This window comes from Sorex araneus, chromosome 9, assembly GCF_027595985.1.
Source record: "Sorex araneus isolate mSorAra2 chromosome 9, mSorAra2.pri, whole genome shotgun sequence".
Lineage (NCBI taxonomy): Eukaryota > Metazoa > Chordata > Mammalia > Eulipotyphla > Soricidae > Sorex > Sorex araneus.
The window spans coordinates 30,129,403-30,151,972 of NC_073310.1; positions in this window are offsets into that span (position 1 = coordinate 30,129,403).

Sequence of the window (22,570 nt, forward strand, 5' to 3'; positions counted from 1 at the left end):
GAATCACCTGGGTGTCTCATCTTTCATATTTTGCATGTGAAGGCAGCATTGTCCCTGGTCATCTTGTTCATGCCTCTGTATAATTGACTCCTTAATGTTCACTACAGCCCATAATACTGTACCCCTGAAACAGGCGGGGGGGACTTGAGTGCTCCTTGAAATCTTCATACCTCACTATTCAACCAGGTCGTTATTGCCAGCGAACGTTGTTTTGGTATACAATTAAATCATGTTGAAACACACTCTCCTAGTGTTGATCCATTTGAGCTATATTTCCAACACTGCCAAAGTCATCTTAGGAAAAGTGTCTGTGATTTTCGTGGCATATTACTTTTGATCTTCTTTTAGTGCATTCTCGTCATCTGAAGAGGAACACTCCTGTATTTGCATGTCTCCCTTGGTTTGCCTCTGACCTGTAGTTTCAACTCATCATTCCATTCCCACTATCTCAGTGTTCCCAGTTGTTCTGGAACCTTCCCTCCCCCACCTCCCTATTTACTGTGTTGTTTCCTAACAATGTTTTGCTTGTATTTCCCTTCCAGGAGGCCCTTCACACCCCCTCCTCTAATGATGGACAAGAAGGAGATCTTACTGAAGAAAAGATCGAAAACAAAGATGGAACACCAGAGAACAGTGATGACAGTCATTATTGTGCAACTGAGTCATCGGAGAAAGTAAGAGAGGAAGGAGAAAGGGAAGGAGAGATGGGCTTGAAAGAGTGAGCAGGGCGTTTCCTACAGCCATAGCCGATGCTTTGTGTTTTGTTTCATAGGAAGGCTCGACAAAGCCAGCAACCAGCCCAGTACGAAAAGGTATTGATATTGCTGAAAGGATTCCACATGAACAAATATAATGCCAATTTGTTTAATGTTAATGAGACACCCTGAAGTAGAAAGAGTAGTGTTAGGAGGTCATTGCATATATGATTTTTTTCTTTGTTTGAATGTTAGTATTAAACACAGTCAGATGCATGCACCCAAATGTGACATTCAGGGGATTTCTACCCTTTAGGTGTATTGTATTTTTTTGTAAGCATCCCAGCTACTGTTGAGTTTTTTTTTTCTGATAGTGCTGCTGTCTTCCTCTAAAGTGATTATGTGTTGCTACTTGCGCTTCATGGATATTCATGAGTGGGATATTTTATGTATATTTAAACTGTGCTTTAAATTAAATGTTATTATAGATTTATTTAACTCTACTTAGTGACCATATCATTACTAGGAAACAGAGAAGTGGAAGATATGCACATAAAGTAGTCATAAAGTCATACAGTAGTTTATGACATTGTCCTTAAATCTCTTCTTGTATGCCAAATGCCAATTGTCATCTCGACAGATGGTCAACCTGCATCTCGACAGAAACAGAATGTGTTACATTCCACCCTCCTCTTTGTGTGGGGAACTAGGAACATGAGAATAGCAGTGGGAATTGACAGTCGCTTTAAGTCTCATTTTTATAACATTGGAAGACACATTCAAAGATCAGGGAGTCAAATCACAAATGAAATTTGAGCAAATCTCTATCCTGAATTGCCATTTGCACAATTCACTACCAAGCCTCACCAGCTGCATGTTCAGATAATCAATATGTCTTAGCCAAGCAATGCCAGTGTCCTCTGTTTTTTGCCAGTGTTGATGATTTAGAATGTCCTGCTCTTTCCATTTGACATTGACTGTTGACGAATAAATTTCTCCCACTTTTTCTTGTGATAACTGTGTAAAGAGTGTATGAGTTCTTGAGGTATGTGGCAGTATGTGTTTAATTGTATCAGGTTGAAGTGTGGCATTTTTAACTGTGCACTGAGAGTACCCTGCTCTTTCTCCAAATTTAATAGTTAATGATAGACCTTATATAGCTCTTGAAATATGGTAATAATATCTTGATTTAGATAGCATGTTTTCTCTCTTTGACAGATAAGAAAGCTGGAAAGTTTTCCTTAAAACGGTGGGTTTTGTAGACTTAAAAGCATCGTTACCTTTTCGATAGTGGAGAAAATTCAGAGAAAAGAAAGCAACCGACTTTCAATTGTAGAAATCACACAGTACAAGACTCACTGGGTTTAATTTGGGATTCCATATATTCTCGGGGGGAAAACCTTTCAAGAATAATTCCCCCTTGACTACTAGTTTCCTTGCTTCTCAAGTATGTTTGGCAATATCATTTTTTAAAATACGTATATAATACCTATTGAAATTTCACATTCAGAATAAAAGATGCCTTTAACCTGATGGAAAGTGAGGTTTCCAATCGTATAGCTGTGGTTTATACAACCAGGACCTTCTTTGAAATTATAGACTTGTTTTTCTGTTATGTCCGTCTGACAAGTTTCTCTGACCTCAATTATCACTTGGCATGTTCTTCATTAATTGCTGTCTTCAAATTAGTTTGTAGAAATATGCTGAGGGAAAAAAAGATAAATTTATTGCTGGAATCTGAAATACTTAGAATGCTTTTAAATTTGGAAAAGTATTAATATTGTAACATTGCTCCTTATTCATTTCATAATTAGACTTAGACAGTTCACCTTCCAAAAAGTGGACACGAAGGTAACTCAACAAATTGAAAATGCAGGTAAGATTTCAGAGAGAATTGTCGAGATGGGCTGGGCTGACTTGAAATTGCATATGAAAATTTTTAGAAAGGGCAATATACACATCATTTCTCAAATTTGTTGCTTTTGTCTCATTAAGTGCAAAGCTTTTTGGATATATCGAGCATTTATGTCTGAGATGATATTCTCAGACATTCACCATTTGAGATTTCTTCTTTTGTTGTTGGGAGGCCATAGCAGTGAGTGGCCCACAGGGTTTGCTTCTGGCTATGTACCCAATATTCAATGCTGGTGATGCTCAGAGGCCATATCTGAGGGACTGAAGTCAGGTTAGTTGCTTAAAAGCCAGGCACCTTCTTTGCTGTAATATGTATCCAGCCCCTGATATTCTCTTTCTTAACCAACTAATACGTAATGCAATAATGTGCTCTACATCTGTCATAGCATTACTATATAATAGCAATCCTGAAAGTATAAAATACTAGAGATAATGTAAAATTGTAAAAACTTTGGTACATCTATGCAATGGAATACTATGCAGCTGTTAGGAGAGATGAAGTCATGCAATTTTCTTCTAAATGGATAAACACGGAGATAATCATGCTAAGTGAAATGAGTCAGAAAGAGATGAACAGACAGAGAAGGACTGCACTCCTTCGTGGAGTATGGTATAGAATAACTTCACAAGAGGCTGACACCCAAGGACTGTAGATACACGGGCCAGTAGCATTGCCCAGTAGCAGGAAGTCTTCTTCATGAGCAGAGGGGAGAAGGCAGATGGAATAGAGAAGGCATCACTAAGAAAGTGTTGGCCAGAAGAATCAGTCGGGATGGGAGATGTGTGCTGAAAGAAGATAATGGATCAAACATGATGACCTCTCAGTGTATGTGTTGTAAGTGATAAGGCCCGAAAGAAATGAGAGAGAGTGTGGGGAATATTGTCTTCCATTGAGGAAGGGGGAGGGCAAGAGAGGGGAGGTATACTGGGATTCTGGTGTTGGGGTATGTGCACTGGTGGAGGGATGGGTGTTTGATCATTGTGAGATTGTAATCCAAACATGAAGTCTTGTAACTATCTCATGGTGATTCTACAAAATTTTTAAAAATTTATTATGGACAAAAAAATGAAACAGGAGCTGAAGATGAGAATGCTATTTTGGACTTGTTTTTTTTTTTCTGCTTTTATCTTTGGGCCAGCTGGCCATCCTTAGAGTTTACTTCTTTCTTTCTTTTAAGGGATCACTCCTACTCAACTCACTCCTACTCGACTCAGGACAACATATCCATGCTGTGGAGTGAGTTATGGTAAGCTGCATGCAGTAGGCTCCTTACCCACGGTACTATCTCTCCTGCCACCGAGAAAAGTAGTTGACATTAAGCTGACTATTTTTTGTGTGATAATGTATAGGCACTCATATTTGATATTTAGTGATCTATGGTAATTTTCACACAAAGCTACTGTTTAAATAGAAAGTATAACAGATTTTCTTACTAAAACTTAGATCTTTTCCAAACTTGGGGCTCAAGGGAAATTAAGTGTTAGGAATTGTGCACTGCCAAATGTTACCTGTGTGTCTCGATTTAAACAGGAGATTGGTTTTTGAAAATACCTATCAACTGTACGGGTAGTCTGAGAGGGAAATCTTCCATGAAAGACTTACTACATTTTATTGTATTATCAACAGTTGGTTTACTATTATCAATTTTTTTCATATCATTTCAAAAGATGATGCTTTAAGACAAGATTTATATTCTGGTCTTAATACATATCTTTTTGTTGTTCTTGTTTTGTTAGAGTATGACAACTTAAGTGATAACCATTTTGGCAGGTATGTTTCAGGGCATTATATACATATTTATATCTGAATATATACATGTATTATATAAGTATAATGGACTACAGAGGCAAGAAGGTAAGACTTACTGATCCTCATACTCTGAACTCAGAACTATGGGATGTGATTTACACTTGATTTCTTCTGTCTTTCCACTGACTTTGCAAAATGTGTTTTCGCCACCCATTACTTATTACTCAGCTGAGCTAAATGAGTATTATTTTTATATGCAGGATTCTATGGTAGCATGAAGCTGGTGTGTGAATTTTCTAGTCCTTAGGGCCTTTGTAGAGGTAGATAGCTAATATGCTACACAAACTGGAAAAGAGATGAAAATCGAACGACAAAGACATTTAGTTTACATTTACTGTTACTTTATTTTTCCCATGAAGGAAACAGTATGTTAATACAGTTTGGTTGATAATACTGAGTGAGAAGCATAGAATTTATCATTTTTTTTGTTGTTTGTTTGTTTTTAACATCAGTATGTGGAGTAGATCACAACTAGTGAGGCCACAGAGTATCTGCTAAATTTTGATACCCCATTCATTTATTACTTTGGGGGCCACACTCAGTGATGCTCGGGGTTTACTCCTGGTCTGCACTCAGGTTTCACACCTCGCAGTGCTTGAGGGGGACCATGTGGTTTAAAAGGGTCAACTCCGTGCGAGGCACCTTTTCAGCTATGCTATGTGTTTGGGATCCCTCTTAGACCTTCCTTGACTCAGGAAGCTCTGCCCTTGTTGGTTGAGGTTTACGTGCTGTAGATAGATATGCAGCCCTGTAGAAGACGTTCTAAAGTGGAAATGTGTATGGAAAGAAGAATAAAAACAGGATCCAAAGGCTGTACAGAACCATGGGTAAGGCGCTTGCCTTACTAGCTGTGGTCTGATTCGATCCCCAGTACTGCATATGATCCCCTTGGTACTATCTGGAGTAAACCCTGAGCATAATCAAGAGGTAAATCCCGAGCACTAGCATATAGGAGGCTACATCCGTGTGCTGAAATAAATCAGATGTCAAAACGTAATTATAGAAAGAAATTTAATATAGAAGTAGTATATATTTCACTTGATTTCGTAAATAGAGATATTAAGTTTCTCAATTTTGTCATTCATTTTCTCTTTCAAGTTTACTCAGCCCGTCTGAAATTCATGGAAGCAAGTGTCATTTAAATAAAGAAACTAAGGTAGATATCAATTAAATGAATTAGCTGGCACAAGTGTAACATCTCTTTAGTGAATGACTGGGGATTTCTCTCATGACTCTTTGATCCATCTGTTGTATTTAATTCTTTGATGGATGTGGATGAAATTAAACACCTTGTTTTGGCATTTTTTTAATGAATCACAGTGAGATACAGTTACTGACTTACAAACTTTCGTGATTACATTTCTGTCATTCAATGATTGAGTATCCATCCCTTCACCAGTGCCCATTCTCCACCACCAATGTGCCCAGTAGCCCTGCTGCCACTCCCACCTCATCCGCAACCTCTCCCTCCTCTGTGGCAAGCACGTTCTCATTCAAGCTCTCTCCTTTTGTATATTATGGTTAGCAGTACAGATAGAAAATGGCCATCACGTTTTCTACTTTCAGCACATAGTCCTATCCCCAGCGAACCCATCATTAACGTAGCGGTCCCTTCCCTATCCCAGCTGCTTTCTCCCTCTACATGTGATGCCGCTTCCAAGCATGGAGAAATCCTCCTGGACCTAATATCTATTATCAAACGCTGCTAGTCTCCCATTCTGTACTTTATATTCCACAAATGAGTGCAGTCATTGTCTGTCCCAAAAACTGGTGCATGCGAACAGATGATTGTTTAAAGAAACTTTGGTATAGATACAGGATGGAATACTATATGCAGCTGTTAGAATAGGTGACATCATGAAATTTGCATATAACTGAATCAACACGGGGAGTATCAGGCTAAGTGAAATGAGTTTAATATCTTTTCTTGATATGGATATAAGCAGCTAACACTGTCTGTAATTCTAGTCTTTCTAAATTAGATACTGAAAATTATTCTCTCATCTCTTCCTCTGCATGGAAAAAAATTCAATGGGTGTCATTCATGGCACCATAATATAAAGGCAAAGGTAACAACAGGTCTCTAACAAATATCAACTCTCTGACTATATTTCAGATTAAACTCATTTGAATGTCTTGGTGCTAGCTTTTAGGAAAAAACAATGCCTTAAGCTTTTTTGGGGATAAATTTTGTTACAGATTTTTTTTTCAAAATTCCCATCTAATGTCTGCCATGTAAGATTTTTTCATTCAATGATCAATTAGGGGTAAATCAAAGCAGATTTCCAGGTTATTTCTGTCATTTCTTATAAACATTTCCCTATGTGAAGATAGGTAGAAAAAAAATGTTGTGTTGTGTATGCGATTAGATCATGTTGAAAAACACTCTCCTAGTATTGATCCATTTGAGCTATATTTCCAATACTGCCAAATTCACCTTAGGGAAAGTGTCTGTGATTTTTGTGGCATGTTACTTTTGATCTTCTTTTAGTGTATTCCCCTTATCTGAAAAGGAATACTCCTGTATTTGCATGTATCCCTTGGTTTGCCTCTGACCTGTAGTTTCAATTCATCATTCCATACGCACCTTCTCATTGTTCCCAGTTGTTTTGGAACTCTCCCTCTCCTACCGCTCCATTTACTGTGATGTTTCTTAACAACACTTTGCTCATATTTCCTTTCCAGGAGGACCTTCATGCCTCTTCCTCTAATGATAGACCTGAAGGAGAGGGTATCGAAGAAAAGATGGAAAACATAGATGTAACACCAGAGAACAGTGTTGACAATAACAATTGTGCAATTGAGTCAATTGAGTCGGTTGAGGAAGTAAGAGAGGAAGGAGAAAGGGAAGGAGAGATGGGCTTGAATGAGTGAGCAGGGCATTTGCTATAGCCGATGCTTTGTGTTTTGTTTCATAGGAAGACTCAACAAAGCCAGAAACCAGCCCAGTAGGAGAAGGTATTGATATTGCTGAAAGGACTCCACATGAACAAATATAATGCCAATTTGTTTAATGCTAATGAGACACCCCTAAAGAGAAAGAGTAATGTTAGGATGTCATTGCATATATGATCTTTTTAGTTATGTTAGTATTAAACACTATCAGATACATAGGCCCAAATGTGTCATTCACGGGATTTCTACACTTTAGGTTTATTGTATTTTTTTGTAAGCATCCCAGCTACTGTTGAGGTTTTCTTTCTGATATTGCTGCTGTCATTCTCTAAAATGATGATGTGTTGCTACTTCCTCTTCTTGGATACATTCATGATTGGGATATTCTATGTATATTTAAACTGTGCCTTATTTTTAATATTATTATAGTTTTATCTAACTCTATTTAATGACCATATCATTACTAGGAGAAGAAGACTTAGAAGATATAGAAGCAAACTTGAAAATCGAGGTACTGTCTCCAATTACTATCACTTGGGCATTCATGGATGAAAGGGGATGAAAGTATGAAAGGGGATGCTGTGGTCCTGCTTTTTCTGTTTTCTTTCTTCTGCATCAAAAGTGATGACTCTGCATTTGCTTATACAATACTTTGTATTTCTTTACTTGTAATTTACAAAATAGGTGCTAAGAGGAGTACCACTTACATAGTACATTCTGCATGTAGGCAAGTTTGAGTTAAGAACCAAGTCTTTGTCCAGTAGTACAAAACCTTAATCTCAGAAATCATAAGACATCAGCTTGAGTGCTGAATTTAACTTTCCCCATGAAAAAATTATTTGTGAAAAAATAATGGCCAGTGTCATAAATCTGTGGTGTAACAGGATGTGGTAAAATTCTTAATGAGATTCAGAGATAAACAAGTTGAATTTCACAACTTGGAACTGAATAAGACTTGCCTGTATTTTGAAGATACTGTATTGGATTAATAATTCTTGTAGGGGAAAATATGTAAAAGGATGGAGAGGAGTAATGTTTATTACTGTTATATTTTGGGCTGGAGCGATAGCACAGCAGATAGGGTGTTTGTCTTGCATGTGTTTGGCCCAGGTTAGAGTGCTCTGTCCTTCTCATTGACCCCGGCAAGCTATGGAGAGTATCTTGCCTGCCGGACAGAACCGCACGATGAAAAACTGCTAACGTGGTGTATTCAATATGCGAAAAACAGTAACAAGTCTCACAGTGAAGACGTTACTGGTGCCCACTTGAGCAAATCGATGAATAATGAGATTACAGTGATGCTATTATATTTATTATATTTATGCAGTTCCATATAAACATTTATTTTACCTGTCTTTGAAAATACATAACAAATGTCATTGTGTTGTTAAAATGGAGAACACTGAGTGTATTTTGGGGGGCCAAATTGGTTGCTGTGTAATATGGAAGTATCATGAGTAAGTAGTCTGTTGCAATTCTTGGCATCTTATTGATATTCTTAATAAATGGAAAATTAAACTAGAAATGAAATTGTGAGAACTTGAACTTAAATTACTTTAGTTCTGACTTTTTCATGTAAAAATACACAAGTAGGCTTGAGCGCATAGTAGCTTTATAAACTGTGAACCCATTAGCAATTCACAGAATAATACCGGCCTGCAATCAACCAACATAAAACTGACTTACTCTTTGTGATAAAAATATCCTTTAAATTACAAAATCAACTTTCTTTTCACATGATTAAGTTTTATTTTTCCAATGGTTTGAGATCAGGAACCTTGATGAAACATGAATCTTTGTGGAAGAACATAAATGACACTCAGTGATTCACATACCATTTATGAGAACAGAATGCCTGGCTCTTGGGCAAAATAATTCTAGCCACTTATCCAAACAAAAGTGACAAAATATTGTACGTAAAAATTCATTATCCAGTGTTCCCTCATTTTAACATCTGAGCATATGCCTGAAAAACCAACAAAATTAATCATAGAAATTATATACCCACTTATATAAATGATATATAGATGAATTAATATAAGTACATGTAGAGTACTTAACATATGTCATCTGAATTTGCATGGGGATTCTTTTGAATCTATATAAAAGCTTAGGTAGATTGATACTTTAATACTAATTATTGGTCCAATTCATAAATGTTGGAAGTTTTTCCATTTCCCAAGGACTTCTATCTCTTTCTTAAGTGATTTCAAGTTATGGTCTAGATTTCCCACATTTTGTTACCCACTAGATCCACATGAATCCCACTTAATTATGATGTATGACATTTTTATCTGTTGTTGGATTCAGTTAGCTGAGATTTTTGGTAAGGATTTCGCACCAATATCCATCAGGTAGATTAGTCTGAAATGTTCTCTACTGGAAATGTCTCTGCTGCTTTGCGTTTTAGTGTAAGATTAGCTTCATAGAAGGTGTTAAGAAGGATTCTTTGAATTTTGGAACAGCTTAAGGAGTAGCACTGTCCTCCCATTGTTCGTCGATTTGCTCCTGCGGGCACCAGTAATGTCTCCATCGTGAGACTTGTTACTGTTTTAGTGCCACGGGTCGCTTGACAAGCTCCGCTGTGCGGGCGGGATACTCTCGGTAGCTTTCGGGGCTCTCCGAGAGGGCTGAAGAATCAAATCCGGGTGAGCAGCGTGCAAGGCAAACGCTGTGCTATTGGTCCAGCTAAAAATAGTAACAACAAGCCTAAGGAGTATAGGCAGTTAATCTTCTTTGAAGGTTTGATAGAACTCACCCCTGGACTCATATGGACCAGCACTATTGTGCTTGGGGAGATTCTCAATTGCTGCATCAATTTTGTTACTTATGATTAGCCAGTTTAAGCTTTCTACTTCCTTCGGTGTATTACATGACGCTAAGAATCTAGCCATTTCTTCCAGGTTTTAGTCTAGCTCAAGAGCACAGAATTGTTCATAGGACCTTTCATTATATTCTTAATTTTTGAAGGACCCATGGTAATTTCTCCTCTCTCATCTCTGATATGACTTATCAGATGATTTTCTCTTTTTTTTCATTGTGGGTTTAGATAAAGGTTTTTCAATCATATTTACTTGTTTAAAGAAGTAGCTCCAGGATTGCTTTGAATTGCTGTCTTGGGTCCTCTATTGTTGATTTCTGCTCTACTTTTTATTATTTCCCAAATTCTGCAACTTTTTAGAATTGTTTTTCCTTCTCCAGGTTTTTGAGATGTGTGTTCATCTTGTTCATGTGGGCTTTTTCTTCTTTCTTCATGTAGACCTGCATTGCTATGAATTTTCCCATAGAACGTCTTTGGGTGTATTCCATAGATTTTGGTAGCTTGTGTCTTCATTCTGATTAGTTTGAATGAATCTTTTTATTTTTCATAATTTCCTCTTTGATCCAGTGGTTTTTTAGCAGTTTTTTTCAGCTTCTAGGTGTTGGAAGTTTTGCTAATCATCTTTCTTTGATTAATATCTACTTCCACGGCATTTGTACAATTTCTGTGTTTGCAAATACATTTATGTTTGTTCTGTTCCTTAATATGCGAATACCCTATAGAATATTCCATGTGAATTAGAGAAGAATGTGTATTCTTGTTTGTGGGCATGTTGAGCCTGTATATGTCCAGCAGTCCTAGTATTTTAGCTCCTATTTTTGGACCCTTGTATCTTTACTGATAGTCTATCTAGTTGATCTAATGGGCAAATTAGTGTGTTGAAGACACCCCCTACTAATGTGTTTTCACCATTGTGTTTATGTAGGTTTGTGGGCAAAGTATGTGAACTTTGCTGAGCCTTCATTTAGTAAATAGATATTGATAATATTATCTCCTGATTTATTTGTGTTCCCTTGACTAGTAGTGCTCATCATTAGATCTAGTTTCTTTCTTTATATTGAGTGAAATTTGGTCTGATAGGACTGTACCAGCTTTTTTTTTTTGACTCTTCTATTGGCATGTATTATTATTTTGCATCCACTCACATCTCACAATAAATAAACCACTCGCAATAAAGGCTGTATTTATCCTGAGAATTTAGGTGTGTTTCCTATAGACAGCCAATCGATGGATTTTCTTTTCTCATCCATTCAGAAATTTCATGCCTTTTTTCTAGGTAAGTTCAGTCGTTGGCATTCAGAGAAATTATTGACAAAACAGTGTTGCTCTGTGTGCTTGTGTATATTTGTGTGCGTGTGTGTTGTGCATGTGTGCATGAATAATCTGGTGTTTTTGAGAGTCTATTTTTTTTTCCAAAAGAGGCCTCTCAGTAAGTGCTGCAGGATTTGTTTAGTTGTTGAAAATTCTGCCAGCTCTTGCTTCTTATCCCTCCCTCAAGTTTCAATAAAAGCTTTGAAGGGTAGTCAACTCTAGGCTGGAAGTTTTTTTCAGTCAGTACTTTGAATATGTCATTCCATTCTTTTCTGGACTGTGGGATGTCATGTGAAAGGTCTTTTGCAGTTCTTTTCCTTATCTCTGAGTTATCTTCTCTCTTGCTGCTTTAAGTTGTCTGTTTTGTCATTTGATTTTGCTGTTTTGATTACTATGTGTCTTGGCATTCTTTAGTTTGAGTCTACTTTGGAACTCTTGAAGCCTCTTCAGTCTGTGCAGGAGCCTCTCTCAAGATATCAGGAGAGTTCTCAGTTGTTCTCTCTTGGACCTGCTGTTCTTCCCTGTTCCCTTTTTCTTCTCCTTCCTGTAGTCCTATATATATCGCTTGCTATTTTCTCTTCTATTTGATTTCTTTCCTTTTTTTTTCACTTTGTTATTGATGATGGCTAGTATTTTGTCTTCAATGTGAGTGTACGGTCCTCTGTATGTTTAATTCTGTTGCTGTGACTTGCTATTGTATTTTGAAATTTCTCCAAATGATTTGCCTGGACTGTTTGATACCCTGGATCAATTCATCTTTAAGTTGGTTGAAGTTTCTTCCAATGACTGATTTAGTTCCATGGCCATTGTATGGAGAATTGATTTGAGTTTCTCACTGATGATGGATAAGATGCCAACTATCTGAGGTCTGATCTAATTTGTTACTTTTGAACAGGCAGTATTCTTTGAAATCTGTTAGCCTAACAAGTCTGCCCCCTTATGATATTACTCAAGTAGTCATGTAGTTCAGTCTCCAGTTATCCATTTGTTAAAATAGACCTATTTAAGGAACTATAGAAGACCCAAAACACCTTGAAGTGGTTGGGGATGAAGGGGTGGTGTTGTCACTTCCACGCAGGTTTGGGCTTGCAAAGGATTTGAGAGCGGTCCTCTAGGTCCAAGGGTATCCATAAAAAGAGTTGCTGATGGCAGGACAGAAGTCACAAGGCAGAATGAATTGCAGCACTTTTGAAACACCTGAATAATGTAAGAGGCAGCATCAATTTTCTGGGTCCTTGAATGTGTGCCCAGGGTTTGAGAGAGATTTTGAAGGAGCTCTCTTGGTCCAGGGTAACAAGAAATGGGTGACAGATTGAGACATTTAATATGTTTCATGAAAATTGATGAACTAGCTATAATCACAAACATGTGCTACAAAAAAGATGTTTTCATTTGGGGCAATGATTTTTACTCCATTTGTTATGTAAATAGAAATTAGTTTATCACTTTCAATTATTAGGAGAAAAAGAATAGCCAGATTAGATGTTTTGAATATCATTCTCCCTCTTTAGAATAGTAACAATTTTCTCCAGATAGTATTCTCTTTCAAAAGAAGATCTTTGGAAATAATATGAACACAAACATGCTTAGTAAAAGTTCACTGATAAAGTATCATTTTCGACTATTTCACATTTAATATTTAACACCATGAAGGAACAAAAGTTGTTGCAGAAGCCAATAGTCTCATGCTTTTTCAAATAGCTACATATTTTTTGTCAGAGAATTATTGCTTTTTCAATAAGACTTCTTTGATATTTCTAAGTTTACACTAACACACTATGTAAGGTTTGGGGCAAGAACATTAGTGATAGAGTCAGAAGGTCTGGGGTGATGCCAGCAGTTTGCTTATGTTTTTAAACTTATCATTCCAGCACTGTAATAACAAACTCATTATGGTGGAGTATTTAGTACCTAGCTAATGCAAGTGGTATTTAATTTACCAATTTATGGTTAACATTCTTTCAACTGATCATAAAACTGGGCTGGAGCGATAATTATCATTTCAAAACAAATTATAATCAACTGAATATGTTTGTAAAAACAAAAATGGTTATATATCTCTAGGATTTGTTAAATTGGTATTTTTACTTGCAGTCTAATAAGTGGTGGTTGAATTTGTGTATATGAAAGATGGAGTGATTACGGGAAAGTGTTAAGTACTGAGGAAATACAGGAAGAGAAAGGTCAGGTTACTTATGATTGAGAAGGCCTTTGAAGTGACTACTTATATTCTAAGATGTTTTATATAATATAACATATATGTTTATCTTCTGTGAGTAGAAGCTTAAATATGAATATAAACATTTATAAAACCTAAATTATATTTATATATATAACCTATATAAATATAAAACCTGTAGTTTTCAAGAGTAGGAAGAAAACCCTTCAATAACATGAATCTCCTACCTATATACCCTTCTAGTTCTAACCAGCTCGTCTTATCTATATGCCTAGCTCTTTTGGGGACTTCAAGGTAATGAGACTTAGTAAATTTTTTAGGTAAGAATGGCAAGTGGAATTGCATTTGTTGCCCAAGTAACATTCTATTTGGCAGGAGCATTATACTTTCTGTACCTTTACCTGAATTCAGTAGTCAGTGAAGGGTAGGTATGAAGAAAAGATATATTGGTGATGTTTTTGATACTACATGTGTGCAATCATTTATATGTTACTAGTAAATGATTTAAAAATGAAGTATTTTATCAAAAGGATGATATAAATATCCTATTAAGTATTTATTCAACTAATTCAAGAGATATTGGATACAATTCCAAAGCTACCTGTGTTTCTGAAGGGCACAACAAAAATGTATGATAGATTAGAACATATGAAGAAAGAAGCAAAGATGAAAGTAAGTCACAGTAGATGTCATGTGTGTGAATTCATGAATTCATCCCTCAAACTTCTCGTCAAATTGTGAAAGTCTAGTGGGGGAAGAGAGAAGTTTCTTCTTAACTAAGAGGTTCATTAAAGTTATTCAGGAAGGATCACTGTGAAACTATCCCAAAACAACGAGAGTATACAATTACATGTTCAGGTGTATGAAAACAAAAAATAACAATTAAAATACACTTTTGCAATTTTGATGGTTTTCATCTGTTCTTGATTTTCTAAGAAATACAGGCTTTCGAGTTCTGACTCTAGGTCTCAGTGTAGATAACCCTTTGTGGCCAAAGGGTTAATTTCAGAAGTTGATACTGGGTTTAGAGTATGCCATTCTGTTTATTTCTGCTATTACAAAAAACATTCTTTTATTCTTGCAGAGAAAACTCTTCATGGAAGAGTCAGAAGATACATCTGAGGATGCATCTTTAGCAGCAGAACCTTCCATATATACAGAAAGACTGAAATATTTACATCTAGAGAAAATGCAGCTGCTACAAAAAGTTCTAAGACAAGCTAGAGAAGAGGAAGAGAATAAAATGTCCTTGGAATGCAAAATAAAAGAACTTAATACAGATATAAAGACACACGAATATAGAGAAATACTGCTATGCCATCTAGAATCTAGAAAAAGACTAAAAGAAATATACATGTCTATTGGTGAACTTTCATTCAGGTTATCCAGGTGAATTTAATGACACTATATATGGTTTCATTTATTTACATACAAATCACTTCAGACATGTAAGTGATGTATCCTCCTCTTCCCTCAGATGTTATTTTGCTAGATTTCTTGAAGCAATTCTCCTGCTTATATCTAATCAGACTCCATCTTTACTAACATGACTTTATTCTTCATCATAGTTTTCACTAGAGAGCTATTTTATTTTTAATACAAATCAGTATGGCATAAGGCTCTTAGGACAAAAAAGAAAAGTTTTTTTTTTTTAATTGAATCACCATGTGGAAAGTTACAAAGATTTCAGGCTTAAGTCTCAGTTACATAATGCTCGAACACCCATCCCTTCACCAGTGGATATATTCCACCACCAAGAACCACGGTAAACCTCCCCCCTAACACCCCTTCCTCCCAGCCCCCCACCTCGCCTGTGTAGCTGATAAATTTCACTTTACTTTCTCTTTACTTTGATTACATACAAACAAAAAAACTATTATTGTTTGGAGTTTCCCCCCCCACCGCCCGGAGTCGGACCTGCTGGAAAGGAAGCATTTGATAATTTGTTTTCCATTGCTGAGAATGAAGAGATATGAGGTTGTGTGGCCACAATAGCGGCCGCGAGGATCTAGATTTATATATTTTAGTATTTTAGTGACTATGGGGGTTTTCTGCCAGAGGTTGCATCATTGCTAGCTCATACCTCTCTGCTACTTTATATTCCACATATGAGTGCAATCTTTCTGTTTCTGTTTCTTTCTTTCTGACTCATTTCACTCAAAAGGATACTTTCCATGTTGATCCACTAATATGCAAATTTCATGACTTCATGTTTTCTAACAGCTGCACAGTAATCCATTGTGCAGATGTACCAAACTTTCTTTAACCAGTCATCTGTTCTTGGGCATTAGGTTTTTTTCCATATTCTGGCTATTGTACACTGTGCTACAGGTGCAGATGTCATTTAGACTATACGTTTTTGCATCTCTGGGGTATATTCCCAGGAGTGGTATTGCTGGGTCAAATGGGAGCTGGATTTCTAATTTCTTGAGGAGCGAACATATTGTTTTCCAAAAGGGCTGAACCAGTCGGAATTCCCACCAGAAGTGTAGGAGGGTTCCTTTTTCCCGACATTCACACCAACAGTGGTTGTTTTTGTACTTTTGGATGTGAACCAGTCTCTGTAGTGTGAGGTGGTATCTCATAGTTGTTTTGATATGCATCTCCCTGATGATTAGTGATGAAGAGCATTTTTTCATGTGACTTTTAACCATTCATATTTCTTCCTTGAGAAAGTTTCTGTTCATTTCTTCATCCCATTTTTTGATGGGAAAAAAGGAAAGTTTAAAAACTTTAAAATGGCACCAACTTCTTAGATTTTTTTCTTACATCACTGGCTTAAATCATGGAAAATATGTTCTAATTGTTCAGCTTATAAACATTTTTAAATTTATTTTATATTTGCTTTAGGCCCATGGAAATTCTAGGAATACTTAGAAGAGTTAAGAGAGGTTAATAAAGCATCAAAAGTCAAGTGGAGATTATAATTGAATACCTGGCATCTGGGGCTCCAAAAAAATAAAACTTATCAAGAATAAGATTAAAATGTAGGAGCTGGAGCCAAAGCACAGCGGGTAGGGCATTTGCCTTGAACGAGGCTGACCCAAGTTCCATTCCCACCATCCCATATGGTCATCCAAACACCTACAGGAGTAATTCCTGAGTGCATGAGCCAGGAACAACCCCAGTACATTACCAGGTTGATCCAAGAGCAGAAGAGTAAATTACAAAAAAAGAAATAAACCTTAGAAAAACAACAAAATCTAGTATAAAATCTTTAGGCAATAGATGAAAACTCTGAAACCTGAACTCTCCACAGTGTCTATCCCAGAAGATTTTGAAAAGAGATCTACAAAGAAACAAACAACTTTTCCCAAGAATTACAAGTTTCAAAAGCACTAAAAAATAAACTAGCTGTGTAAATCAGCATGCAACAATAGAAAACAAATTGAGCTAATTAAATTTAAGTTCGGTTTCATGAGGATAGCTTTACATGAAAGCAAACTAAGAAATATAATTTTCAAAACTGTTGCTAGGTGAATTCACTTTTTAAAATATTAGTCTAACTTATCTTCCATATCTTTATTAAAATTAATATTATATTATTATTATTATTATTATTTTGCTTAATAGGACATTTGAAGACCACCGGAAGAAATGGGAAAATAGAGACCTTCTGGTAAGTACTGAACACTGTTCAGTGTGACCCCAAAACCAAATGGAGGAGGAGGAAGGATTGCTCAGAAAAAATGTTAACTAGGTAAAGAAATATTATGTAGTTTATTTATTTATTGTTGGTTTAGGGGCCACAACCAGCAGTACTCAAGGATTATGCCTGGCTCTGCAGTCAGCGATTACTCCTTCCTTGCTCAGGAACCACATACAATGCTGTGGCTAGAATCCACAGGCTCTGTGGCAATAACCCTGCCCATTATTCCTGAAAAATGGGCAGGTTGCTTGATTCAGAGCCTGGTATGCACATACCTGGTATGTACCCACCCTGTCTCATGTCTTTCATTGGTTTTACTATTATTACCAACTTTCCTAATTTTTCCTTCACATTACACATCTCCGTATAACTCTGATATGTTTTGTTCTATATATCAGAAGTAATTTTACCACATTGTTGTTACTGATTTTGGCATATCCAAAATCACATACCACATTTCCAAAATCCACATACGCCAAGGGGAGCATGCCAGGCTCTGCTGTGAGGGAAGGATACTCGAGGTAGCTTGCCAGGTATTGTGGGAGGGATGTTGAAATCGAACCCGGGTTGGCCACGCGCAAGTGTGTGGAAGTTACAAAGTGAATATGTAATCATAAACTGGTTAAATTGCAGAAATTATTTTGCATGGAATTTTATAACAAGCTTCTGAATTTTCAGCAATATTTTATAACAATCCTATTTTTTAAAAATGCTTCATTTCTTGGTATCTTTCTCTTTCTGATTTTTGGCCAACCCTAGTTCATGCTCAGGGCTCACTCCTGGCTCTGTGCATGCTCAGGGATACACAGAGACCTAATGGGGCTTGGGGGACTATATGCAGTGCCTGGGATTGAACCTGAGTCAGCTGTGTGCAAGGCAAGCGCCCTAGCTGCTTTACTTGTTCTTTGGTCCAAAACTGTGACTTCACTTTGCATTTTGTATCATACATGTTCTATTCTTGTTCTTACAGTGTTCACATATGCTGATTTTCTAGTTTCTGAAGTTATGAGTTAAGGAAATATTGGTGTCTTTTCTTGTGTTTGCTGTGTTGCTGTGAACTTCCCTCAAGAGGAATAATATTTGCTTCATTGGGGTTCCAGGGGACAGAGGTTAAACAACACACAACCTGGGTGCTTGGGGTGATGGTTCAGTTCTCAGACCCAAAATCACAATAATGCTGAATCCACTGCTGCTCTGGAAAGCCGGGGATCCCCTAGCTCATATAGCATTGGAACCAGGAATGAAACATGGAGTCTCATGCCTGGAAAGCATTTTCTCCAGTCTTTGAGCTATATTGCTGACTCTATTGCATTTCGTTCCTACCAGTATCTATGTCAGATATTTTAGTTTATTTATTGATTTCTGCTAATGCTCTGTGACTTTTAATGCTGTTAATCATAGTTTAATGCATACATCACTCAACACATTCACACCAGATTTCCTCCAATAGTGTCACAAGACTCTCTCCCATCCACCCCTCACACACCCTAAACATAGTTCTGTGGGTCAGCTCTTCAGGTTTTTTGCCTTTGCCACTTTCTTCTGCCAGTACTATATATTTTATATCCCTGATGTGAGAGAGAAATTCTGTATCTGACCCTTTCTTTCCAAATTGCTTTTGTCCACTAATTTGGAAAAAATTACATTATTTCATACTTGCTTTCTGTCTCACAGAATTCCATGTGTAAAGCACTATGTCCCTTTAAAGAAATTTTTATTGAATCATCATGAGATATGCAGTGACAAAGTTGGTCATGGTTGAGTTTCAATCAAAGAATGTTAAACACCCTTCCCTTCACCAGTGCACATTTTCTATCTCCAGTGTCCCCAGTTTCCCTCCCACATGCCTCCACTGGCCCCCACAGCCTGCCTCTATAGGAACACCTCTCTGTATGTCTGTATGTCTTTCTGTCTGTTGTCTGTCTCTCTCTCTCTTCTTTATCTCTTTCATTTTCTTTTTAGACACTGTGGTTTGCAACAATGTTACTGAAAAGATATCACGCATATTATTTTACCTTCACTCAGCACTCAATTTTTGTCCAGAGTAATTATTTCCAACTATCATTGTAATACTGGTCCCTTCTCTGCCCGAACTGCATCCCCCATGCTACTTTGACCAGAAATTTGCATTATATATCAGTCCTCCTAGCTCTTATTTATATGTTGTAGGTATTGTTCACAAACTGTGGTATATATATTTTTATATCCAACAAATAAGTGCTATCATTCTATATCTGTCCTCTCCCTCTCACTGATCTCACTCAGCATGATAATCTACCTGTCCATCCATGTATTAAAAAAAATCCTATACAGATACATAGTGTTCCATTATGTAGATGCACCCTAGTTTCTTTTCCAGTCATCTGTTCTTCGGTACTCAGAATGTTTCCAGATTCTGGCAGTTGTGAATAGTGCTGCAATGAACATAGACGTGCAGATGACATTTCCGTTATGTATATTTGGACCCTAGGCTATATTTCCAGAACTGTTATTGTTGGGTAAGATGGAAGCTCAATTTCTAGTTTTGTGAGGAATGACTGTAGTGCTTCCAAAAAGGCTGGACCAGTTAGAATGCCCAGCAACAAAGAATGAGAGTCCCATTCATTTTGCATGGGTGCCAATACTGGTTGTTTTTGTTATTTTTGATGTGTACCAGACTCAGTGGTGTGAGATGATATCTCATCATTTTGAATTGCATCTCCATGGTAGTTAGTGATGTAGAGCAATTTCTCATGTCTTTGAGCCGTATATATTTCTTCTTGGAGTGTCCGGTCCTTTCTTCTCCCTCTTTTTTGATGGTATTGGATACCTTTTTGTGTAAGGTCCTTCCAGTGCCTTATATATCTTGGATATTAACCTCTTTATCAGATGAGTATTGTGTTAATAATTATTCTATAGGCTGTCTTTTTATCTCGCTCACCATTTCTTGTGAGGTACAGAAGCTTCTTGGTTTAATGTCCCAGTTATTTATCTTGCTTCCACTCCCTTCGTCAGTAGTGTTTCATATTTGAAGATGTCTTTAGTTTCAGCATCATGGAGGGTTCTGCCTGTCCTCCAGGAACCTTATGGATTCAGATCTGATAGTGAGGTCTTTAATCCGATTTGACCTCCCTTTTCTGACTGGTGTTAGGAAAAAGTCCAAATTTGTTTTTTGCATGTAGCTGCCCACTTTTCCCCCAACCACTTGTTGAAGAGACTTTCCTTGCTCTACTTCATATTCTTATTCCCTTATCAAAGATTAGATGATCAAAGATTTGAGGTTCTGTGCTAGGATACTCAACTCTATCCCATTACTCTACGGGTCTGTCATTATTTCAGTACTATGCTTTTTTAATTACCATCACTTTGTCATAAGTTTGATGTTGGGAAGGTCATGCCTTCCATCTTCTTTTTCCCAAGGATTGCTTTAGCTAGTGTTGGCTCATTTCTAGTGGAAAATTAGGTTCTTGTCTCTAGAGGATGGATGTCAGAACCAAACCGTTTTAAGATTTGAATCATAGCCTTCAAAGTTGATAAGTCCTTACACTGCACTCCACACATTGAAGGACAGTTTCAATAGATGACATCCGTTGAAGGACTGATATTTCCTGGGCGAAGTATCACAGAATCTACAGAAATATTTTAGAGCCTCTACATCTGCCACTCTCTTAAGAAAGTTCTTCAATGATTAAAATCCGGAAATTTGTTTACTGTGCTGCCTTATTGTGAGGAACTAACTGAGACAAAATATTTGTACCTGAAAATTACAGTATTGGAATCCATGTTTACAATATTTTATTAGAATCTTCTTTTGCCATTATCATTTGCAGAGGATTTCTTATGGCAGGAATAATGAATTCAGTGCCATCCCTCAAACTTCTCATCAAATTGTGAAAGTCTAGTGTGGGAAGAGAGAAGTTTCTTCTTACCTAAGAGGTTCATTAAAGCTATTCATGAAGGACCACTGTGAAACAATCCCAGAACAACAAGAGTATACAATTACATATAATCAGGTGTATGAAAACAAAAAGTAACAATTGGAATACATTTTAGCAACTTTGATGGTTTTCATCTGTTCTCAATTTTCTGAGAAATACAGGTTTTCACATTCGCGGACTGGTCTCAGTGTAGATAACACTTTGTGGCCAAAAGGTTAATTTCGTAAGTTGATACTGGGTTTATATTGTGCCATTCTGTTTAATTCTGCTATTACAAAAAGCATTCTTTTATTCTTGCAGCAAGAAGTCAATATGAAAGATTTCTTAGATGTGTCTCTGGATGCATCTTACAAAGAAGGATCTTGCCTATTTTTTGAAAGACAAAAATACAGGAATCATCAGAGAATTAAGATGATTAAAAAGATTCAGAGGAGGAATAGAGAACTAGAAATTCATATAAGGATGTTGCATTCCAAATTAATAGACTGTTCAACTCTTCAAATGTTAGACGTATATAGTGAAATTTTAGAAGACCATCAAGAAACTAGAAAAAAACTAAAAGGAATGTACATGTCCATTAGCGAATATTCGTTCAAGTTATCCAGGTGAATATACTGACACTACATATTGTTTCATTTATTTACATACAAATCACTTCAGACATGTAAGTCATGTATCCTACTCTTCCCTCAGATGTTATTTTGCTAGCTTTCTTGAAGCAATTCTCCTCCCTTTATCTAATCAGACTCCATCTTTACTAACATGAGTTTATTCTTCCTTATTGATTTCACTAGAGAGTCATTTTATTTTTAATACAAATAAGTATGACATAAGGCTCTCAGGACCAAAAGAAAAGTTTAAAACTTTAAAATGCCACCAAATTCTTAGATTTTTTTCCTGTGACATTGTTAAATTTAAAAAATTCTATGTGGATTCAGTTGTTCTTTGATATACCAGGTCATGAGGGAACCAATGTAAAAATGCTTCAGCTTAATTTGTATCATCCAGTGAACAGTGATGATAAATATATTTGCTATTTTGATATTGACATCAGTCTTAGATCACTGGCTTAAATCATGGAAAATATGTTCTAATTGTTCAGCTTATAAACATTTTTAAATTTATTTTATATTTGCTTTAGGCCCATGGAAATTCTAGGGATACTTAGCAGAGTTAAGAGAGGTTAATAAAGCATCAAAAGTCAAGTGGAGATTATAATTGAATACCTGGCATCTGGTGCTCCAAAAAATTAAAATTTATCAAGAATAAGATTAAAATGTAGGAGCTGGAGCCAAAGCACAGCGGGTAGGGCATTTGCCTTGAATGAGGCTGACCCAAGTTCTATTCCCACCATCCCATATGGTCATCCAAACACCTAC